The following is a 15,515-nucleotide window of genomic DNA, read 5'->3' on the forward strand; positions in this document are numbered from 1 at the left end:
CTAAGGTGTGTGTATCCGTACCGAGAGGATGAATGACACTGAGCCTATCAGCTATCTCTACGGAACCTTCGAGATATCCGGCGTCTTCTCGTCGTAGCATCGCCTTGTCACGGTAATGCGGGGCTCTACCGTGATTGATTTTCTTTCCCTAGCTACTCGTGGGACTTTTATGGAACTCAATTTTTTTTTCTGACGCTGATTCTACAGAGGAGATGAATGTCGAGTTTATGACTCCAACTGACTCCCTGTAAATTTAGAACAGGAGCGAGAGCTTCTCAACTGTTCAACTCCTGATCCAATAACTGAACCTAAAAAAAAAGTTTGATGGTGCGACCAGGAAACAACTGAGTCGTCTCCTCAAGAGCGGGTACCTTATGGAATCACCTTGCACCAAATTCTTGAACGGCGTACTCAGAATCTGTCTCAGGTGGAGGAACAAACCCTCCATGAGCAGGTTAGCAAACGTTTGCGCTCAAGTGATGAGTCACCAAAACCAGAGGCGAAAAAACCCTGCACGGTTGAATCTAAGGCATCGTGTAACATGTACTTAGTCAAACCAACAAATCCCTCACACCAACTCTCCTCGAGCCTAAAATAAGGTATAGTAGGTTAACCACCATGACTTTACTATCGATACTATTGCATTTTACTTACTTTTCTTAAAGACTGAATATATGCAACTCTCCTGTTTGAAGATCCAAAATCGAACTATTCGCTGTACTGCAAATTGGACAACCCCAAATTATAAATGGTACACTGAACGTGAGAGAATTATACTTTGATAATAACACCAATACACCATGCATTACACACGCGAACCTGCCACGTCAACCGCCATGTTGAATCAAATGTCGAATTTAACGCAAAGGCACAGTATTTTGTATACAGAAATACTGTGGCAAAGGGACCAAGCATTAAGGGACAGCCGCTTTCACAGAGCTTATTCGACTGTCGCGCGCTACACTTCAATTGATCAATGAGAAACGTTTACTCCAATTCTTCACTTCCCCATTTCTCTGTTTCCAGGACTTTTCGCTTTGCAATTAAATAATTTCAACTGTAACTGGCGTGCAAAAACCCTCTTACCATCTGACCTGAAAGACCACTCACCATAAAAACTAATCAGCTTCGTTAAGAAGCTGGGTTTATTTAGTCGTGTGTGAATGGGTGTGAGCCACAATGAACCCTTGCGGGTTGTGGTGGAGGGTCGAATAGACCCACTGACTTTGGACCTAACCTAACCTATTACAATACATGTTCGTATTTAAAAAAATGAAATTGATGAAATCTAATAAACGAAACGTCGCATTGCAAACTGGTTCATATCAGATTATAACAAATATGAAACAGTATTGAAAGTTTCCCTGCCTTTTTTCATATCATTCGAAATGGAGGCGGTAGAGCCAAAAAACGAAATTCGACAATTATAGTTTTTGGTGAATATTTAAAGAACAACCACTGATATTATGATCTCAAAATAGATTATTCTAGTTCCCTATAATGAGAAACTTTCCTCTATTCAACCTCCTGAAAGTAAAACAGTCTATTTTTGAAATCATTTTCTATATTTTGAGTTTCCGTATTGTCCCAGTTTGCCCCTAAAGAAAGTCGAAATAAGTCAAATCAGCTGAATGAGCAAGCCATTCCAAGAGACTGCGCCTACCAATCCACATGGCTTGATATATCCGATCCAATCCCCTGACAGGCTTGAAAAATGTAGGGTTGCACCATCTTGTTGGAAAATCACTGGATTTTTCGAATTCATATTGATTGTTGACCACCATTTCTTGAATTCGTAAGTAAATGAAGTTTTGGAGAATTTACAAACATCAATCACCAGTCAGAATTTCCTCTAGATATATGGATTCATCAACAAGCTTTTCCAATATTCCTGCTCAGAGTTCGGGTGTGATCTTCTCGCAAAATATTATGCGTGTTTATTTCTGACCAATATCGCACATTCAAATCAAATCAAATCAAATTTATTTATTCCATGTTAATATACAATTTGTTGTATGACATACATAATTAATAAATTTCAATTATCTTGAATGAATAACTTTCACCTAGACATTGAAATGCCTGTATTGTGATCTGTTACTCACCAAGATAAGAGCTCCGTAAGTACATTTTATAAAATAATAAAAAAATATGACGATATTATAATAATCCATGGTAATACGATCAGTGAGAAAGAGAAAAAAATAAAATAAACATTTTTTCAATTCTACTGGGAGTATGTTGTATAATTTCGGACCATAATAAAACACGAATCTTTGTGTATGTCTTTTCTTGTATAGAGGTATTTTGATATTTAAATTCTCGATTGCTCTAGTTCTTACCGTTATATGTGTTGAGTAATTACTAAATTTCGGGAACATCCATATCAGACACAGGTAACTGTATAATGATCTTACGTTTAGTAATTTAGTCTCTTGATATAAATGATCCGTTGAAAATCGTCTATTTTTTTTCAAAATTATTTTCAAAATTGAGTTCTGTGTTATTTGTAAGCTGTTAATGTGGTTGTCGAAAGTACCCCCCATGATGTCATGCAATATCTTATAATGGATTCTGCCAAAGACTGATATATTAATAATAAGTTTTTTTTAGAAAGAATTTCTCTGAGACTATAAAATTTACGCGTGAGTAGCCTCATCCTTTGTATTACATATGAAATTTGTTTGTCCCATCTCATATGTTGATCATTTACAATTGTAATTTTTTGTGCAGGTCATTTTGTGTTATTTCAGTTCATTGATATGCGGCTGATCATCTGAATTTAGTGAAAAAGCCATAAATTTTGTTTTATTCACATTCAGACTCAGTAGATTATTATTCAGCCAAAGGAGAATTTTTCTCACATTGATTTCAGCAGTTTCATAGACTGTATCCCAACTTTCACCAGTGAAGATCAAGGCCGTATCATCACCATAAAACACTATATGACCGTGAAATTCATTAATTTGTGTAATTGCGTTTATGTAAACTAGAAAAAGAATCGGGCCAAGTACTGTACCCTGGGGTATACCAACATTGATTTGTAATGTTGTACTGAGCTTGCTACCAATTTTAACAGTTTGAGTCCGTTCTTTTAAATAATTCTGCATTAGTTGCAGAGCATGACCTCTAATACCATAATTACACAATTTTTGGAGTAGGATTTCATGTGACACAGCATCGAACGCCTTTGCCAAGTCCATAAATACCGCAAGACATTTCCAAGGCCCTTACTGTTTGTTCTACGAAGTCGAGCACGGCATTTTCTGTATTCGATTTGTTTATGAACCCGAATTGTTGTTGTGTTATTACCTGATGTTTACTAAAAAAATCCATTATTCGATTTTTGACAGATTGCTCGAATAGTTTCGCAAAATTATTGATGACAGAAATTGGTCAGTAATTGCATATTTCACTTTGACTTCCAGATTTAAAGACTGGAGTTATTCTACTAACTTTCCACTGAGACGGTACATTACCCTTTTTGTAACACAAGTTGATCAAATGAACTAGTGGTTTCAATAGGTATTGATGTATATGTTTTATCAGTTTGCTAGTTATTTCGTCAGGACCTGGTGCACTATAGTTTTTTAACTTAGAAATTAGACATATTATTTCATTTTCTGTCACTGGTTCGAAAAATAAGGAGGATGCTACCTTGGTATCATTTAAAAAGTTTTTGGGTAGGTCACATTTTTCAATTTTTTTTTGCCATATTTGCACCTACACTATGAAAAAAGTTATTGAACAGATTAGCTTTTTCTTCATTACAACTTACGGTTTCACCATTTCCTTTATTGATTGTTGTGCTTTCTACATTATTTCTATTTGCATCCATGTTTGTGATATCTTTGATTATTTTCCAAGTTTGTTTACAGTTGCCATTAACCTCTTGTAGTTTATTTTTATAATAATCATTTTTTGTTCGTTTTATTAAGTTATTGAGTTTATTTCTATAGTCCTTATATTTTCTTTCATTTTGTTGAGTATTTTTAAGCAGAAATGTTTTTTTAGGCTATCCCTCGTTTTAATCGACTGATTCAGTCTTAATGTTATCCAAGGTTTTAGCTTTTTGTTTCTTTTGTTATTTATAATGTTCGTTTCAGTTGATTCCGTGATATATTTTTTCAGTTTATCTATAAATTTATTGTCGAGATCTTTCAACTTAAAGTATGAAAACAAGAACTATCTATAAAACAATAATTTGTAAATAATCTTCTCAATTTCAGTCGATCTCAATGTGTGAATTATCTGAGTTCAGTGAATATATCTTGAGAAAAATTTCTTAACTAAATTCCAGTAACCTAAGTAAACAGGCATTTGAAATGAAACTATTTTTTTCTATAGGATATAATGTATGTAAAATTCAATGAAATAGTTCAAAAAAATTAAGAAATGTCTTATCATTTCATTGAATTTGATAAATGTCACAAAAGTAAAAAATCAAAACCGATGACTTCTTCAATTACACTATCGATTCTACATATTCAAATAACTCAACACACAATTTCAATGAAACAATATAAATCAATTAATTTTGACCTTCATGCAATAAATTGATATCATTTTTTTATTTTCATGTATTGAATACCGCTGTCATTAAAATCTACTCTACTAATTTAGCCTGACAGTTGATTGGCACCTACAAATGTTTCGTTTCAATGGACTACCTTGGAAATATTTTTCAGGTATATAGGTAACGTTTTCTAAATCTAACTGTTGAGAAATACCCAGATACCGTGGAATTATAATTCAGCATTTGAAATGCAGCAGTTGCATGTTTCCTTGTTAAGGTTGTTGCAAATGCACTATAATTATGAAAATAATGATCTCGGTTACAAAGAGACATTTCATGTTATTGTCAGTTATCTGAATTGAGCATAGAAAAAATAAAGAGGCTCTGTCGAAGAGTTTTGGAATTAACATCACCTCCATTGGTCCACGGCCTACTTCACTTTCTCGATCACTCGTCGTGGTGTTTGGCATTCCTTCCAGAATGATTAATTGTTGAATTCAGTGCTTTCTGGAAATAAAAGGAGCGATCATTTTTCTAGGACCGTACCCGCCCACTTGAAGCGTTTGCAACGTTGTCTGACTCTTCAAGTTATTACTCCTTTGATAAACGATCTGTTCGAATCAGACTTTTGATAAGTAACTGACAGAATTGTAAATGTTTGAATGCCAACTTGAACTTTTGAATTGCCAGGTTTTCTCATCAGTTTTGTTAGTTTATTGAAACGTTAAAATGCGACATATTGTATTTGAAAGTCACAATGAATTGTGTTATGCGTGGAGTTTTGTATCGCAACTTTCAAACCAGTAACTTGGAGGTTGGTGGGTAGTTTTTCATCTGGATCATGAGATTTTACGGCCAAAGTGACAGGACTTTGGAGATACATATCTCCTTCAAGAATTCAACAGACAAACGAATACGTTTCTATGCTTTACAGAAGATGACGGGGTAAAACCATACCACCATAGAAGAGCGGCATTTTGTGCTTAGCTACGACTATTGTCACCAACAAACAGCTTAAATTTCTGGTAAATACATAATTTGCCTACAACGGAAGATTATGAAAAAACTTTAAGGAAATGATTGAATAAACAGGCCGATACTTAATGAAAATCCATATTAAAAAACTAATTATTACAGTCAAGCTTTGAAAGAAGTTCACCAAATTCGAAGAGAAGAGAAAAAAAGTTATAGAATCTTAACCTACTTCGGCCAACCCACTAAAAATATTTTAGATTTTCTGCACAGCAAAGGTGTGAATACTGCTTTCAAAACCAACAACAGCTTAGGCATGCACATTAGGAATAACAAAGATGACAGTTTCAAAAAAATCGGGAGTGTATAAATTATCGTATGTGTCATGTTCGATGTTTTATATAGGTCAAACTGAAAGATCGTTCAAAGCCCGCATGAAGATGCATAAATATAGTTTCCAGAATGAAAAAATAAATTCCACATATGCCACTCATTTAATATCAGAGGTTCAACCATGAATACAAGCCCCTCCATTTCCAGAATGATGATTCGAAATCTAACCTGTTGGAGAGTATGGAGATAAAACAAATTCAAAAACTCTAAATATCTTATGAACGATCAAACTGATTTGAATAATTCGCCATTTTTGAATCTGTTCATTTGTAGGTAAAAATAGCTAGGTATATTTACAGGTTTACTTTCGAACTATTTATTGATATAGTTAATGAATTCATACCTGACCTTTTCAGGTAGATTAATTCATTAGGCAGATGAGTAGGTAATAGGTTAGAGTATAAAATGGTGGTAATTCAGAAGTAACTTTGAGTTTATGCTTGAGGAAGCTATTGTATATCGAAACACGTGTTGCGGTTTTTGTAAAACCCTCTATAGTGAAAATCATACAATAAACTGTATCACTTAGTTTTTCAATGAAATGAACGAAAACTTTTTTGTTTAATTTCCACTAGTTATTTTTATTTTTACGACCAGTTTCGGGTTTTATCCCATTGTCAAGTATAAAATATAAAAATGTGGTTATGAAGGAAACTTGTAGGTAAGGTGAATGGGACGGTAATTGAATGAAGAGGACATGAAGTCGATGATTTCCGATAATTGAAAATCGAATTCCTTCAGAGGATCACTACTCGAACTAGGCTGAAGCAGACAACAAACAACAGATTTGTCATCGCCCCATATGCCTGTAAACGAGGTAACCAACCGCATATTCGTTGATGATAGATGTTGATGACAGACACTTCCTTGCACTGACGAGTGGCCAAACAGCCCGAAACCGGCCTGCAATTGTGTTCCAATAATTGAAAATCTATTGCGGCAGTTGTATGGCCAATAGCATAAGCAAGAATAACTTCAGTGAAGAATCCTGCACTGACACCTGTAGGATATATAACCAAACACCTTTCGTGGTATTAGCCAGCGGAGTGTTGTTTTCTGATGGGTATCAGTCTATTAACCTACAGTGTAGGAAATTAAAACTGGACTGAACGAATTGTTTCCTTAGATTTGGATAAAATGGAAGGTGTTTTTCTTTGATAATGTGAAACTGACCTAACCTAACCTATGTCCCATTTATTCCTTGGATGAACGGTCTAGCCGATAGTATATTATTCACGAAATCACCCTAGAAGCCTTATAAAATGTATTCAAAAATTTGTAAACAGACTTGATTATTGTCATTATTGGAACCTTTGGTGTAGTTTAAATCTGTTTAAAATCTGTTTTTCCGTTAACCAGCTGTCGCACCCCTACGAACGACAACCCTCAGAAGTAGAAACTTGTGCGAGCTAAGGATTAACGAGGTCTTACCTTTTAACGTGTGATTCCTAACACGGGTTGGACGGTAGCAAGTGAAGATCGATCGTTCATACTAGGGCTTGAACCACCGACCAACACGGCAGTCAATTCGAGTGAGTGAACAAAGCACCCACGCCGAACCGCTTGGCTACCGACTGACCATAGTAATGAATATTACTGGAGTTTCTTTCCCAACATCAAACCGTTATTTCAACACCTCGACACATGTCAAGTGATCATCTTCTAGAGGAAGATCAAACTGGATCTAACTGGTTCGATCTTCCCCTTGAAGATGATCACCTGGTGATCGAAACACATGGGGAGGTGTTAAAATAACGGTTTGGTGTTGAGGAAAAAACTCCAGTAATATTCATGTATCAGGATAAAATGAAGTGTATTTTTATTTGATAATAGGGAACCTTTCACGTCCGTACTGTACCTATATACAAAGAATATTATCACAGAGTTTCAAACTGCATTTAAATTAAAATCATCATTCTGTTAATGAAAATATCAAACAAGGTAGAGTGTAGGTGAAACTGAAGTGAACGAAGATCTACACCGCCTTTCATGACGATTTCTCTTTGAATGACCTACAATTTTGCAGAAATGAATGCTCACTTCCTTTCTTCGTACAGGTAAGTAGTTTGTGGGTATCAATTACAAAATGCACCGGTACTTCATCTGACGAATACAGTTGATGGCTTTAACGAAGACTAGTGATATATTTATATGATGGAATTGGCCGATACTTGATGAATGTCCATAAAATGGTAATTGGGCATATAAATATCAGATATTACAATACGGGGTTTGATGAATTTGTTCATTATGTGGTTAAGTATGATGTTGACATTCTTACAGTAAGCGACACTTGGCTACTTCCTGAAAATCCAGATGAAAGATATATAGCAGGGTATGTACTCAAGAGACAAGATCGTACATATGGTAGAGGGGGAGGTGTGACTCTATACATCAAAAAGGGAATAATATTTGTTGATTTGAAGGTGATTGACAATGTTTGATCATATATATATATATATATATATATATTTCCGAACAAATCGAGATCCTTTTAAGATATAAAACATACAAGTAGAGATCCATTTTTCAAGGCGAGATCCGATTTCGGATCTCGTCTTGTATCCCTGTGTATATAGAGTTCATCAGGTGTAGGAAGGGTGGGGAAAGGCACGATTGAATTTTTGTTGGGATCTCACATTGGACCCATTTTATGCAATTTTATACTTCAGAAGTTCCTCGATGTTGCCTACAGAGGGTGTGGCAGTAACATACACCGTATCAGCTCAATATGCATTTTACGGTAAACCTGAGATCCGGTAATTTTGGCGTTATTGTGGATCTCGTATCACCTTGCATTCCTCAAGACATATGTTAACATTACATCCTAATCTTTTGTGTTCATTATAATTTGTTTCGCAATTGTGCTTTTGCTAAATGGTGAAATATGTCATTCTACGTTGTCGAACGAGAATGCTGAAAAGGACATGTCTCTTGATACATGCAATTCTGTAGGTCGTCAGATTTTCTAAATTTTTAGATATAGGTATTATTTCAGTGATCAAGAAAAACAATTTTAGTTCGTAGAAGTTTTTTGTAACTGGACAGGGCGAGCCACAAAAAGCATTAAATGTGTAATATATATCAAGAAATTTGTCTACACATGCGTATTTTCTGTTGATTTTTGGATTTTATTTTCTTCAGACAAATCTGATCGAACTTTTTAGAAGAATTATTTCGTTGAATTTCTAGTTCGGACTTCCATTGTCTACTATATAAAATGATTTGAAATCCCTGAAACAACTAAAAAAGGAGAATTGAAAATGAATAACTGAAAATAACAATTATATTAACCAAAATAAACCTGAAATGAAATAATAGTGGAATAAAATATAAGTAAAAATAGAACAATTGAATGAATAAAATGAAAATAAAGAAATGAAAAAAGAAAATAAAAATAAAAAGTGGAGAGATTCCAAGTCACGTTAGTTCACGACGTTTCGATTGTTAGTATCTACAATCGTCTTCGGGTGATGACTGGACTGATTCCTCCGAGAGATGACTATTTATAGGTCGTTCGAGTACTTTCACTTATCCCCACTTTCCATTTTCCGCTTCACTGGTTCCGTGGGAGATGACCGTTTTGGCGGGAGATGGCCATTTTTCGCTTGATGATGGGTTTCCATATGTTGCGTATTTCTACGCTGGCTTGGCTGAATACGTTGTTGGACAACATGTATACGGCTTCCTTGAATTTTCTCCTAAACTAATGTTCCTCTCTGTGCAAGATCTCAGCTTGGGACCACTCGATGTTGTGTTGATGGATCCAAACATGGTCTGCTATTCCTGATTTGCTGGTTTCCCCTCGCTGTGTGTGTTTCTTGTGCTCGGCAATGCGAACATTCAATGGCCTCTTAGTTTCACCAATATAGGATTTTCCACACTCACAGGGTATCCAATAAATGCAATTCTTGGAATCGCAGTCCGCGTTTGGTGGCCTGGTTTTCGTGAGGCTGCTACGGATAGCGTTACCGGATCTGAAGCAGGTTCTGATGTTGTACTTGGAACCAATTCTTCTTATCCTCTCCGATAATCCTCTGATGTAGGGAAGTGCAAGCACTGGTTGTGACGGCTTCTCTTCCTTGCGAGGCTCCTGCTGTCTTCTAGCCAAAGTCTTTTCTACCATCGCTTTGGAGTAGCCATCCCGTTGAAGATAATTTTTTATAATGTCTAATTCCTTCTCGAGACCTTCCTTCATGCTTTTGGGCTTTGTAATACGAAGGAAGGTCTCGAGAAGGAACTAGACATCATCAAAAATGATCTTCAACGGAATAGCAAATCAGGAATAGCAGACCATGTTTGGACCCATCAACACAACATCGAGTGGTCCCAAGCTGAGATCTTGCACAGAGAGGAACATTGGTTAAGGAGAAAATTCAAGGAAGCCGCATACATGTTGTCCAACAACGTATTCAGCCAAGTCAGAGTAGAAATACGCAACATATGGAAACCCATCATCAAGCGAAAAATGGCCAACTCCCGCCAAAACGGTCATCTCCCACGGAACCAGTGAAGCAGAAAATGGAAAGCGTGGATAAGTGAAAGTACTCGAACGACCTATAAATAGTCATCTCTCGGAGGAATCAGGTTTATTTTGGTTAATATAATTGTTATTTTCAGCTATTCATTTTCAATTCTCCTTTTTTAGTTGTTTCAGGGATTTCAAATCATTTCATATAGTAGACAATGGAAGTCCGAACTAGTGAAATTCATCATGAAACATTGTCAATCACCTTCAAAAAATTTATTTCGTTCGTATGTCTACAGGGTTGGCCAAAAAAGTTGTTGAATGTCGGTCACCTCTTATGAGAAATTCTGTCTATGTTCCTGTGGATTGTTTATTGAATTATCGATATGATTTTTTTGTGCAATTGACAGAATTTTTGTTCAGTGTATCAGAATGTATTATTCGTTGGTAAAATTTGTATGCCCATATACAGGGTGTCCCACAATAAAGGGGACAAACTTTGATGGTAGGGATTTTAGGGATAAAAGTTCCAATAAACATATACCCTAAGATGAATAATAACCGAGTTACTGGGTGTTGAAAGCGACAAAAAATATATTTTTTCAGATTGACTCCATAACGGCTCAACTTCTCTTAATGAAATTTGGTATGTCACATGATAGCATTCAGTTCCAAATTTCAATGCAAATCATGTGTTCGTAACTTCAAACAGGAGCGTACGGCAGGTGGGTGCCCCTAATCGCCCCTCCCCAAATTTCACAACACTGGATTAATATCGATTTCGTCTTCTTTTTCTTAATCCCAAATATTTCCTACACAAAAAAGGGATGAATTTTGTTTCACAAATATCAACGCTTTTCAAGATATTTTAAGTTGAATAAGTGCGTGCGTATCAAAATCTCCTGATTTTTTAAAGGAATGTGTGGGTTACTATTTATAACATTATAACCAACAGATTTCGTACCTTGCAATGAGTATGACTTCAAGTATATAGAATATTGTTGGCATTTTTGAGGGATTTTGTTTACAAAAATTTCCCGATATAGAAAAACTTACATAGCAACTAATGAGTATCCCTATAACATACGCATACACTTATTCAACTTCAAATATCTGGAAATTCTTATATTTTCATTGGTCTTTGAAATGTGTGCCAAATTTTAGATTATTCGGAGGATGAGATATGGCTAAAAATCAAATTTCAAAATTCTCAACATTATTAAGCGTGTTAAAAAAGAAATAATTTTTTGCCACCTAGCATGGGTTGATAATGAGTAGCACATCGTCAACAGGAAAATAATAGCGTAAACTTTTATGAAATCAACAAAATGTGATTATATTACTGCAGTCATAATTAAACTTTTTCTTGAATGTTAGAAATCCTTATTTAGACACATTTCATATTATTGCTCGCGTTCTCTTGTAAAATTAGAGTAGAAAGGTTAAGTCTTTTATTCGTTGATGAAATGGTAATAATTATCTAGACTGTAACGGAGTAATAATGTCCTTGGTGAAAAGGAATAACAAAATTATAGAAACTATCAATTTCCTTATTTGTTTCCACTTGTAATTCCACCAACTTCACTATATACTTTTCCCGCGACATTTCGCATTTGTCTTCAATATATCTTTAAATTCAATTGTGTGTTTAAGGGCAACTAAAATTGACCTGTTCCGATGCGAACTAATGTCTAGCACGTGGTCTTTTTATCAAGCATCTGCTAAGGGTTCGCATTTTAGTGCCAAATTCAACAATGGCTGCGCACTACCGACGGATCTCACGTTGGTGTGAGTTCACAGAACATACAAAACTAATACAACACGTGGATAACTCTTTCTATGGATCTCGTTTCGAAACTTTTTTAACAAAAACCCAAAATTCAAATCTGTTTCCCCTCTCAAGGGATAGAGGTTTGATGAGTCATTATAATGCTACTAATTATAAATATACTTCAGAATTTACACTCTTTCAGGTAGATCTCGGGTTGTCTTAATTTTAATAAGATCTCATCTTGTAAGGAAAACGTATATATATATATATATATATATATATATATATATATATATATATATATATATATAAACACGAAGGTTATCGAGTGTCTTGATATAGATAAAGGAGTTTTTTAATCGGACATAGCACTCAAGGAAGTGGCAAACCATAGACACGTGTTTCGGGTTTTTGGCCCATCATCAGTATGGTGCAGCCAAGTGTAAGGATGGGCAACACTTGGTTACCAGAAGAAATAAATACACTTGGCTGCACCATACTGATGATGGGCCAAAAGCCCGAAACACGTGTCTATGGTTTGCCACTTCCTTGAGTGCTATGTCCGATTAAAAAACTCCTTTATCTATATCAAGACACTCGATAACCTTCATGTTTATATTATTTCCTGGACCCGGATGTCACGCAGGTAGCTATAGCTGCCTCCGTGGTGATTTTGATAGTTTTCTTGTAAACACAAGATCTATTAAGTGAAACCACAAATGTGCGGCTGGCTCCTGCTGGTGGCTCCGTGCATTTGTATTTATTTCTTCTGGTAACCAAGTGTTGCCCATCCTTACACTTGGCTGCACCATAATGATGATGGGCCAAAAGCCCGAAACACGTGTCTATGGTTTGCCACTTCCTTGAGTGCTATGTCCGATGAAAAAACTCCTTTATCTATATATATATATATATATATATATATATATATATATATATATATATATATATATATATATATATATATATATATATATCTTGAATATATCTTGAACCCTTTTATCCTCAGGGTGTCGGGTTATCATTTTATGAACTTTTTCCATTCTTTTCTATCTCTAGTCAGTGTCTTCACTTCGTTCCATTGTTTATTTCTTCCTTGTAGAATCTTTCCTATCATGTCGTTCCAGGTTTTTTCAGGTTTTCCTCTTCTTCTCTTGTTTTGTGTTTTCGCTTCATAGATTTGTTTCACAGGGCTATTGTTTGGCATTCTCTGTATGTGTCCCACCATCCTAATTGTTTTTGTTCTATAAATGAAATAATGTCTCCTATGTCTAGTTCTTCTCTTATTCGTGTATTTTGTATCTCATCTCTCCTTGTCACTCCTATAATTCTCCTCAGGTTTTTCATTTCTGTTGCTTGTATTCTACTTTTGATTTTTTTTGTTAATATCCAATATCCACATCCATATGTTAATACTGGCCTATATATTGTTTTGAATATTTGTAGTTTTATCTGTCTTGAAATTTCTCTTTTATTGATGAATTTCTTATTCATTGTATAGTACAATTTTATGGTTTTCTCGATTCTGTTGTTAATTTCTGCTTCTTGTCTTCCTTTTTCGTCTATTGTTACGCCTAGATATTTGAAATCTTTTACTTGTTCTATTTTTTTATCATCTATCATTATATTTATTTCTTCTCCTCCTATGATCATCACCTTGCTTTTATCTTTGTTTATTCTCTTCTGTTTTCTCTTCAGTGTTTCATTCCATATTTTTATATTATGTTGTAATCGTTCTTCATTTTCAGCTATCAGTATTATGTCATCAGCAAATGCTCCCTCAGCTATCTCTACTCTTTGCATATTTTTGTATCCAATGCACATTTTTTTGCTATTTCTATCACATTCCTTGATGATGTCGTCCATGAAAATGTTAAAAAGCATTGGGCTCAATGATCCGCCTTGTCTCAAACCCTTTTTTGTTTTGAAACCTTCTGATTTCATGTTGTTCTTGATAACATAATTTCTATCATTTCTATATATGTTTTTAATCATATTTATGGTTTTTTCATCGATATTTCTATTTTTCAGACTCTCCCATAATTCTGTTCTTGGTACCTTGTCGAAAGCTTTTTCTAGGTCTATGAATGCCAAATATATATTTTGGTTATCTGATCTTCTCTTTTCTACTCCCGCCAAAACGGTCATCTCCCACGGAACCAGTGAAGCGGAAAAATGGAAAGCGGGGATAAGTGAAAGTACTCGAACGAAAGTCATCACCCGAAGACGATTGTAGATACTAACAATCGAAACGTCGTGAACTAACGTGACTTGGAATCTCTCCACTTTTTATTTTCATTTTCTTTTTTCATTTCTTTATTTTTATTTATTCAATTGTTCTATTTTTACTTGTATTTTATTTCACTATTATTTCATTTCAGGTTTATTTTGGTTAATATACTTGTTATTTTCAGCTATTCATTTTCAATTCTTCTTTTTTAGTTGTTTCAGGGATTTCAAATCATTTTATATAGTAGACAATGGAAGTCCGAACTAGTGAAATTCAAATTGTTTAATATTGCTCATGATCTAGGATTTGATATTGAAGTGAAATGCATAACCCTTAAATTGAATAAACAAAAAACTCTTCTTTGTGTTATATATAGATCACCGACTGACAGTCAATTTCTATCTGAATTTAATAATTTTTTATCACATGTTACTCCATCCTTTGAAAGTATACTAGTGTTGGGGGATATAAATGTAAACTTGCTTGGTGGGTCTCCGATGAAAGATGAACTATTACAAATTGTAAATGTTTACGATATGAAGCAGATTGTAAATATTCCTTTCAGAGTGAATGATCGTTGCACCACCTTGATAGATCTAATATTTGCAACTTCTAATACTAATATTACTTTCGAAGGGTGTGTAGACTAATCAAACGTGTCTGACCATTATGTGATATTAGCTACACTTGAGAGTCCTAAACCAAGAAAACCAACAAAATTTATCATATATCGAAATTATAAAAATATTGATACTGCTGGATTCAACAGGAATTTTCAGAATTTGAGGTGGAATGACATCCTCAAACTCCGCAATGTCAATGAAAAATTGGAGCTATTCAATAAGCTAGTTCTAGGCCTGGCTAATGGGTATGCTCCCCTGAAAAAACTACATTTTCATTAGAATCCCTGTAAGCCATGAATAACTGATGTTATAAAAATCATAATGAATTATCGGGACAAAGCCAAACGTGAATATTAAAAAAAAACACTAACTAACCTCGAATATTATAAACAGCTTAGGAACTACACTAACCAATCAATCAGAAAAGAGAAAGAGGCATATTTTAGATATATTTCCTTACCTCACAATCAGAAAATATTCTGGCAAGCGGTAAATGACCTGAACTTCACCAAAAACAAACATTCTACCATTCCTGAGCAGTT

The sequence above is a fragment of the Leptinotarsa decemlineata genome, unplaced genomic scaffold (assembly GCF_025532065.1).
Source record: "Leptinotarsa decemlineata unplaced genomic scaffold, Ldec_3_MD MMD2_tig00026282_RagTag_RagTag, whole genome shotgun sequence".
Taxonomy (NCBI): domain Eukaryota; kingdom Metazoa; phylum Arthropoda; class Insecta; order Coleoptera; family Chrysomelidae; genus Leptinotarsa; species Leptinotarsa decemlineata.